At 48.0% G+C, this 10,374-nt stretch overlaps 1 pseudogene; it reads right to left on the reverse strand.

Moving 5' to 3' along the window:
* Positions 1-314: 314 nt before the first annotated feature.
* Positions 315-6,906, reverse strand: LOC119330836 (annotated as a pseudogene).
* Between the last annotated feature and the right edge of the window lie 3,468 nt (positions 6,907-10,374).

The raw sequence follows: 10,374 nt of genomic DNA on the forward strand, positions 1-10,374 counted from the left end.
TTAGTGTCTTATATGGGCCTAAGCCCATCCATAATCCAACAACGAGATCATAGATTTCACCAAGAGTACGCACATACTTATTGTGGAAACCATCACTGCTGCCAGCAACCTATCTATCGGCTGCCAACTTCTCGCTAGTCGGATCCGGACTATATATGCAATTTTAGCTTTAGAAATATGCAACCAAAAAACTACACATTAATTCAATGCCTAAAGTGCTGCATATATTCTTTTTATGCAGCTCGACTTGACTGTGCAACTTGGTTGAAATAGAAAAAGACAAATCCCAAATTCTGGGTGGACTTAGGGAATAATAAATCTGTTTCATTTGAATCAATAAAGCTTGCTCAATACATGAGGGGAGAAAAGGGAAATGCATGACCTACACATGCGATGCAAAGTTGTAGAGATCAATCGTACACAGTACACGATACAACATGCACATGTCAGAACGTGAGACCTGATCCCTTGAACTTCTCAGCGACAAGTTGGTCCATTCTAGCTGCCATGTCCTTGCTCATGTGGTTCACCCAATCTCCAACCTCCCCTTTCCTAAACAGCGAAGAGGGATTAACAACGAGCTTAACTCCTGCATGCTCAACTTCAACACGATCTGCCCGATTGGGGTCGACGCTGCTAAGTGAAGTGAAGCCGCATAAATCAGCTACTTGCTCCACGACTCCGCCGCTTTCCTCCTCACGGGTGAACGGGACGCCGAGGAAGCTTGCTAGCTTCCTAATAACCTTGGGTGTGTCTGACATAATCTCCTCATACCTCAGAAACATCACCTCTCGTGGTCTCGCCAAACTTTCTTTCCAGTACTCGAGATAGCGATCCCAGAAAGGATCATAAGGCGTGCACCCCTCGGAGAACATTGCGAATGCTTCATCCATACCTAGGGATATACCTTGGTGCAACTTCTTCTCAAAGTGCCACCTTGAGAGAAATGCGTCTTTGGGCACCCGGCAGACGCACACGATCCGGCAGCCGAGGGTGGAAACTGCGGGTGGGAGCAGGGCGAGCGGCAGGTGGGTGGAGAGCAGCCGCGGAGAGGGCAGCATCTCGGCTCTGTCGAGGTCTCCCGGCAGTAGCGCGACGAAAGGCACAAGTTGATGAGGACCCACCGTGAGCAGCGGGTGGTCGGCGAAGGTGTAGCGAGATCTGTTTAGGACGGTAAACAGGAGGGCCTTCAGCCAGGTGGTGCCGCATTTCGGATGCGCGGCGAGGATGATGTCGTAGGGGCTAGGCTTGAGCTTGTCCTGGACAGCCATGGCATCGTTGAGGCAATGTGGTCTGATCCATGTTAGACTGTATAGTCTCTGTAGTTGTATACGTACATATACGTATGATGTAACTTGTACCCGTTTGTTATATATATATGAGATAGGCCATCCCTAGAGGGTCGAGCCGGTTCCCCCAACTCTATTGTCTTACATGGTATCACGCTAGGTCAACACGCTTCCGCCCAAACCCTAAACCCCCGCCGTCTGTCTGTGCGCCGCCGCCGCCGTCCCTGAGATCGCGCCGCCGCTGCCCCAGCTATGTCGGGCTCCGCCGCCTCCGGCTCCACCATGGCTAGCTTCTTGCCGGCCTCTCTCGCGGCCCTCCTGTCCCGACCCATCGACGCCTCTGCGGTCTCCACCGCCCCGATCGAGACGAGGAGCCTCGGGTCCTTTTTCTCCTCGTCTCCGGGGCTCCCGATCGTGCCGTCTACCGCGGGCGCTCCCTCGTCCGAGACTCGCAGCGACGCGCTGCTCGCCCCGAGTGGGGGCCAGCCGTCAATCGCCCCATCTCCCTCGCCCGCTTCCCGCAGCGACGTCCCGCTCGCCCCGTCTGGGGGCCAGCCGCCGATCGCCTCGACTGGTGGGGGCTCGGCCCTCACCCTGGTGGCGCCCCCGTCGGCCATGATGGCGGGGTTTGTTGTTGCGGGCTCGGCCTCTTCGTCATCTGTTCCTGCGGTCGCGACGGTGGCTGCAACCGCGGCCTCTGCCTCTACGGTGTATCCGCCTCCGGCAGTCTACTCCGCGGGCTCCTCGCCGCCGCCGCCGTTTCACTTTGGGAACCTCATCACCATCAAGCTGTCCGCAGACAACTACATCTTCTGGCGTGCGCAGGTTCTTCCGCTTCTCGGGAGTCATTATCTCCTGGGCTACGTCGACGGTTCTCTCCCCTGTCCCCCTGCGCTGGTGGATAGCGTGCACGGCCCGGTCTACAATCCGGCGCACCGTGTTTGGACAGGGAAGGACCAGGCGAACCTCTCCTCCATCCAGGGGTCGCTCACTCCGGCGGTTGCCGGACTTGTTGTCTTCGCCAAGACTTCTCATGAGGCATGGACTATCCTCGAGCGCTCGTTTGCCGCGCAGTCGCAGGCCCGTGTCTCCGCGCTTCGTCGCCAGCTTGGTGAGTGTCAAAAGCTGGATTCTACGGCCACCGAGTTCTACAACAAGGTCAAGGGCTTTGCCGACACGTTGGCCTCCATCGGCCAGCCCCTCACCGATTCCGAGTTTAACTCGTTCATTGTCAATGGTCTCGATGAGGAGTACGACGCCTTGGTCGAGATCATGAACGAGCGGGGCAACTCGAACCCCATGATGGCGCATGAGGTCTTTTTCCGCCTCCTTCTCACGGAACAGCGGGTCGAGTCGCGCCGCTCTAGGGCCAGTGGGGGCTCCCTCTCGGCCAACGCCGCCACCAAGGGTGGTCGCCCTTCTTCCTCATCCACGGTCTCTTCGGGGCTGCCATCGCCGCCTGCATCGGCCCCCCCTCCTACCGCGACATTACCGGGGGTTGGTGGCAAGCGCGTATGTCAGCTGTGTGGCATTGAGGGGCACTGGTCCTCTAAGTGCCACAAGCGCTTTCAGAAGAGCTTTCTGGGTCTTGGCAATGATGGCAAGGACACGCGAAATTTTGCGCGTCAGGTGGCCATGGCGGATCGCCCAGTGTCCACTAAGCAGCAGGGGCATACTCAGTCCTACTCTGTTGATCCTCACTGGTACATGGACTCTGGGGCCACGGAGCATCTGACGAGTGAGATGGGCAAGCTCCATACTCGCGAACCCTACCACGGCTCCGACAAAATCCACACTGCCAATGGAGCAGGTATGCATATATCTCATATTGGTCAAGCATCTCTTCTCACTAGGCATGCAAATAGGAGTCTTCAACTTCGCAATGTGCTTAGAGTTCCCTCTGTGACACGTAATCTTCTTTCTGTTCCTAAACTTACACGTGATAATAATGTGCTTTGTGAATTTCATCCTTTTGATCTTTTTATTAAGGATCGGGGCACGAGGGACATTCTTCTTAGCGGGCGGTTGTGCCAGGGACTCTATCGTCTGGAGCATCCTGCAGTCGCTCGCGTGTTCAGTGGAGTTCGGGTATCTCCGTCACAGTGGCATGCTCGTCTTGGTCACCCGGCCACACCTATCGTTCGTCATGTTTTGCGTCGTCATGAGCTTCCTAGTGTGTCCAGTAATAAAGATGTAGCAGTGTGTGATGCTTGTCAGCAGGGGAAGAGTCATCAACTTCCTTTTTCGGAGTCTAGTCGTGAGGTGAAACATCCTTTAGAACTTGTGTTTTCAGATGTATGGGGTCCTGCTTAGACTTCTGTCAGCGGTCATAATTATTATATCAGTTTCGTTGATGCTTATAGTCGTTTTACTTGGCTTTATCTTATTAAACGCAAATCTGATGTGTTTGATATTGTTGTTCAGTTTCAAAAACATGTTGAACGTCTTCTCAAGCATAAAATTGTTCATGTTCAGTCCGATTGGGGGGCGAATATCGCAACCTCGACTCCTTCTTTCAGTCGCTTGGGATAGCTCATCGTTTAGCATGTCCACATACACATCAACAGAATGGTTCTGTCGAACGTAAGCATCGTCACATTGTTGAAACTGGTCTTACTCTTTTGGCCCATGCATCAGTTCCGTTTCGATTCTGGAGTGATGCTCTCACCACTGCATGTTTTCTCATAAACCGTACTCCCACTCGTGTCTTGAATATGAAGACTCCCGTTGAGGTTCTCCTTAATGAATAACCTGATTATACCTTTTTTAAGGTCTTTGGGTGCGCTTGATGGCCACATCTCCGCCCGTACAACAAGCGCAAGCTTGAGTTTCGCTCCAAAAAGTGTGTTTTCCTGGGCTATAGCTCTCTTCATAAAGGGTACAAATGTCTTCATGTTCCCACCAATCGTGTCTACATATCCCGGGATGTCGTGTTTGATGAGCATGTTTTTCCATTTGCCGAGCTTCCTGTGTCCACTGTTGAACCACCCTCCTTGCATTCATCCTCTGTTGCTGCTGACCAATTTGATGATATTGCATACTCTCCTATATTGTTGCCTAACCATGGTGCAGGCACTGGACGTGGGGCGCGCTTGGAAATTCTGGAGGCGCCAGTGGCTCACGACGATCATGGTGAGTTGCATGGCCTCGGCCCCCGTGCCCATGCACGTCCGGTCGATCTTCCCGCGACGCATGCTTCTACGCCCATGGACTCTGGGCCGGCCTTGCCGCTTCGGCCTGTCGCGACTACCGCACCAGAGGAGTCTGGGCCGGTCTCGCCTAGGCTGGTTTCCTCGCCATGCAGACCGGTGGCCCCGTCGGCCTCGACACACCCGGCTCCTGAGCCGGCCTCGGTGCCATGCAGCCCGGTGGCCCCGTCGGCCTCGGCGCCCCTGGCCTCACTGCGTTGCTCGCCGCCCTCGGTGCCTCTGGCTTCTGAGCCGGCCTCGCCACCTTGCTCGGTCACGCCGGCCTCGCCACCTTGCTCGGTCACGCCGGCCTCGTCGCTTCCTCGGCCTTCCTCGCCGGTTACGCCTGGGCCAAGCTCACCGGTCTCCGGTGTGCCCTCACCGGCGCTCTCCGAGGTCTCTCCGTCGTCAGCCGAGCTGTCTTCGCCATCGTCGCCATCATCACCAGAGTCCTCTCCGGCTCCTGTACCTATTGTGCTCCCTCAGCGACCACATACACGGAGTCGCAGTGGCATCTTTCAGCCTAAACAGCGACATGATGGGACTGTTGCTTGGTTGGCTGCCTGTATGGCTGCTGCTCGTGCGGATCCTTCCTCTGAACCGCGCACGTATTAGGCTGCTTTGAGTCTACCTCATTGGCGAGAGGCTATGGAGCAGGAGTATCATGCTCTCTTTCGTAACAAGACATGGACTCTTGTTCCGCCACCACCCCGTGTTAATGTCATTGACTCCAAATGGGTTTTCAAAGTGAAGAAGCATTCAGATGGTTCTATTGAGCGCTACAAGGCGTGGCTGGTTGCTCAAGGTTTTCGGCAGCGTTATGGTCTTGATTATGAAGACACCTTCAGTCCAGTGGTTAAACCTACTACTATCAGGCTTCTTCTCTCTCTTGCAGTTACTTGGGGTTGGTCTCATGTGCAGAATGCTTTTCTCCATGGTGTTCTCGAAGAGGAGGTATATATGCGGCAGCCTCCAGGGTTCTCTGATCCCGATCGTCCTGATTATCTATGTCGGCTTACTAAAGCACTCTATGGTCTGAAGCAAGCTCCTCGTGCTTGGCATGCTCGTCTTGCGACGGCCCTTCGTGCTCATGGTTTTGCATCCTCAGCTGCTGACTCCTCGTTGTTTCTTCTTCAGAGGCCTGCAGTTACCATGTATCTGCTTGTTTATGTGGATGATATTATCCTTGTCAGTTCCTCTCAGTCGGCTGCTGATGCTCTTGTTCGGTCTCTTGGTGCTGATTTTGCGGTCAAAGATCTTGGGCGGCTTCACTACTTTCTTGGAGTTGAGGTTGCTTCTGTGTCCAGTGGTCTGATTATGACGCAAAAGAAGTACTCCTTGGATTTGTTACAGCGAGCTGGGATGCTTAAGTGCAAACCGACTACTACACCTATGTCTGCTACTGACAGGATTACTGCTGTTGCTGGTGATCTCCTGTCTTCTGCTGATGCGACACAGTACAGGAGTATTGTTGGTGGTTTGCAGTACCTGACTATCACACGTCCTGACATCTCTTTTGCAGTTAACAGAGTATGTCAGTATCTTCAGGCACCTCGTGATACTCATTGGTCTGCAGTGAAGCGCATCTTGCGCTACATTCGTTTCACGTTGTCCTATGGTTTGCACATTCGACCAAATCCCTCTGGGGTCATCTCGGCGTATTCTGATGCGGATTGGGCTGGCAGTCCAGATGACAGGCGATCCACGGGGGGCTATCCTGTGTTCTTTGGTTCTACTTTGATCGCATGGAGTGCTCGGAAACAGGCTACTGTTTCACGTAGCAGTACTGAAGCTGAGTATAAAGCTGTGGCTAATGCAACTGCAGAAATTATCTGGATACAGTCTTTGCTTCAGGAGTTGGGAATATCTCAGTCACAGTCCCCTATTCTTTGGTGTGATAACATCGGTGCTACATACCTATCTGCTAATCCGGTATTCCATGCCCGAACGAAACACATTGAAGTGGACTATCATTTTGTACGGGAACGGGTATCTCAGAAGCAACTACAGATCAAGTTTATCTCTTCCAAGGATCAACTTGCGGACATCTTCACCAAGCCATTACCTCTTCCACAGTTTGAGACTTGTAGGCGCAATCTTACCCTTCTAGATTCTTTAGGAAGTGGCTAAGATTGAGGGAGGGTGTTAGACTGTATAGTCTCTGTAGTTGTATATGTACATATACGTATGATGTAACTTGTACCCGTTTGTTATATATATGTGAGATAGGCCACCCCTAGAGGGTCGAGCCGGTTCCCCCAACTCTATTGTCTTACAATCCAGCAGTTGTTGTAGAGGAGGAGTGGCGTGGACCATCCTTCTCTGGTTGGAAGTGTTGCTATGAGATTTTCGGTATGGGTTTTGGATGACACGGCTTCAGATGGACGAGTTTCTGAACTCTCCATGGCCTCGGAATGAAGGTGTGCCATGGCTGGGGTTGGGCTGTTTATATATGTTAATGGTTTCAGGGTGTCATATAACAATGACCAGCCAACAACTCGCATTGTCTTTTGCAATAATGTGAATGTACAAAAAGAGGGAAAAGTAGCCACGAGAATAGCGAGCTGTGTTTTATTAATTCTCTCCCCAACAGCTCCTACCAACCACGTGATCCACGGATATTAGCTATATGTTCATTACGATGGCAAAGCTGAACTAGGAGAAATTTCAAGCGTGGTATGGATACGATCTGCATTGGTTGGACTTTCTCTGGGACGTCCATCACGAGAATGGATGTTTCAAAGTGTGAAACATAAACTCAGCATAAATACATGTTAGACATAGGGAAAAGGCTTGCCTGAAGTGCACATTGCATGCAGTCGGCTCTCACGGTCGCGCTTCTACTAGATCATCTTTTTTAGAAACACTGTGCAAGTTTTTAATCGAGAACTAACAGCGTTCATATTGTTTTTTTAAAAGAAGGCTATCATGGCTAGCTTTATTGAATTAAAACAGATTTACATTGTCTACAAGCTTGCTGGCAATAATGTCAGGAGGCTCGTCCAATCAACTACTAGACATCTTATTACAATAACAAAATGGGCTAGCACATGAGCCGCTTGATTAAACGAACGATAACAATGCTTAAAAATGACCTCCTCAATGTGTTGCGGTGGCGTGGTGTGTGTTTGTACTGGATGCTTGTTGATTGATGCTTTATATATAAAACGGGGCGAAAGCCTTTTTCGGTAAAATGACCTCCCCAATCAACACATTTGTATCCACACAATCAGCGAAGATGGCCGCCGCCGAATCCCACCAATTTGATTGACCATTCAACGAATTTATAACTTGCATAGAATCTGACTCCGCTTCTAGTCTGTTGCACCCCAATGAGTTAGCAAACACTAGCCCATCTCTCGGTGCCAAAGCTTTTGTAGATGTGACATCCGCTGCGTGAGGAACAAATTTGCACTGAGCCCCAAAAAATTACTTCTTTCATCTTGAATAATTGCAGCTGTAGCTCCCACACCTTCATCAGGATTGTTTGTTTATTTCTATATGTTTTTGGGAAACACTTCCTATCAGTATCCCTTTTTGGGTTCCCTATTTTTTTAGGAGAAACAGCGTACAGATGAGATTTGTTTCTTGAGCGGAGCTCACTGCAGCAAATAGGAGCCGAAACGCACAAGGGAAGACAGAGTGGGCCGGCCCACTTGTACTACGTGCGAGGCCACCCTTTTTTTTCGTCTTCTTTCTTTTCGTTTTTTTGTTCCTTTTTTTAAAAAATCTCGTCTTCCTGTTTCTTTTTCTGTCAAATTTTTTTTTCAAAAAATGTTGAGAATTTTTTTAAAAACAATTTGTAAAAGTTATTCGGAATTTTAATTTTTGTTCACGTTCTTGACAATTTGTTCATTTTTGAAAAAATGTCCGGAATTGTGAATTTACTTCACTATTTTAAATATATGTTTGGATTTTCAAATATTTGTTCTCTTTTCTTAGAAAAAGTCACATCACAAAAATTCTTTGCATTTTTGAAAACGATTCTTGTTCTCAAAAAATTGTTCTTGTTTTTCAAAAAGTGTTCGCACTTTGAATTTCTTTTGGAAATTTCTAAAATTGTTCAGTTTTAAAAATTAGTTTTTTTCATAAATGTTATAAATTCCAAGAAAAAATTAACTTAAAAATTGTTTGCGTTTCTCAGAAAGAATTAGGATTTCAAAATTGTTCACAATGTTAAAAAAAGTTTTCAATTCTCGAAGTTGCATTATTTCTTAAACATTTCGTGCTTCCCATTGATCACCAACAGCTATCAGTCCTAGTTGTTAACAGCGGGTGTTCGGTAGCATGAGGTTGCTAGGTCGATTCCTCGCAAGCACAACATACTTTTGCACTAAAAAAACAAGTCATTCGCGCCCCATTGGGCTAGCCCAATCGCGCGAACTGTATTGTGCCGCTCTCCCCATGAACAACAACATATGCTAGCTCACTGGTTCTCCTCTACATATCTAGCAATTCTGGCCTAACTGTGGCCCAAACAATAGGGGTAAGAGAAAATAGTTTTTTTTATGGTTTTTCATCAGGAGCTAAAAAAGACAAGTTGCTCGAACCCTAGTAGATCGGCTCAGTCGGGTGAACTGCTTTGCGTCACGCTCCTAATATGACACATGTTTTGCAAGAATATCCTACTTGATGCATTCTGCATCAAATTGTCGATCTTTCGCGCATGAGCTGGCGATCGAGCGATGACATGGATGGCCCGTTAACGTGTTGCAGCGTTTTTCGGTTTTGCAAACTTCTAGACTTTCCCAGCCATTTTTCTGGTTTTGAGAACCTTCTAGATGGCTCCTGAACCGGTTTTTACTTTTTATATTTATATTTATTTTTTGGTTACTTTTTCCTTTTACTTTGTTTCATTTTTTGATTTCTACTCTTTGTTTCTTTTCTTTCCTTTTTTGATTTCTTTAAAAAAATTTATTTTTATTTTCCAAATTTGTTTGTCAGCAGATGTTCGGGAATTTAAAGAAAAAACCCATTTTAAAAAAATCATGTTTCAAATTTGTTAGGCAGTTTTACTTGTTTTTTCTCTAAAATCTCTATTTGTGTTTTCGAATTTTGTTCTGGATTTCCAGAAAATATTCGCATTAAAAAATGGTCATGTATCCAAATTTTGATTTCGACTTTCAGAAAATGTTTCCATTTTGAAAAGAATGTTCGTGTTCTCAATTTATTTATAGATTTCAAAATATGTTCTTTCCATAATTTGTTCATAATTTTAGAAAAATGTTCATTTCTTAAAAACTGTTTGTGTTTTCAAATCTTGTTCAAAAGGTTCACGTTTTGAAAAAAAATAGTGATCTTTAATGTTCCTGTCCACGAAAATTGTTTGATTTTAGAAAAAGGTTCGTGTTCTCAAAAATGTTTGTCTTCGAAATAAAAAAAATGAATCTGCATTTTAGTTGGCCATTAAGGCTTTCCTCTATTGTATGGTCAACAACACTCGTTAGTTCAACTTGTCGGCAGGTCGTCATCTTTAGCGAGAGTCGTAGGTTTGATCTGTCGGTGGAGCAATATTTTTTTGCATCGCTAATGTACTAGCCTCGCTCGCTCTACCTTGCATTGCTAAAGTACTAGCCTGTGCGTTCAGCTGACAATCTGCCGCAAAGAGCGGCAGATAGGAGCTCCCTGTTTGCAGCATATACGGCGCTTTATGTGCTGGTTCAGGGAACTGGCGCTCGCTGCCGCACCCAATAGGCCGGCCCACAACCATGCAGTGCACCGAAAATGAATTTATTGCATCAAAAGTCCCCCAAAAAGTTACTCCGGCAAGGAATCGAGCTCCAACTGTCTAGCTCAAATGTAGGTTACCAAACCACTAGAACTACTAGGCGCTAGTCATAGTTTTCAGCGCGAGTAGTTTAAGAACAATTGTAGCCGTACTATTTATTGCACATATA

This window comes from Triticum dicoccoides, chromosome 7A, assembly GCF_002162155.2.
Source record: "Triticum dicoccoides isolate Atlit2015 ecotype Zavitan chromosome 7A, WEW_v2.0, whole genome shotgun sequence".
Lineage (NCBI taxonomy): Eukaryota > Viridiplantae > Streptophyta > Magnoliopsida > Poales > Poaceae > Triticum > Triticum dicoccoides.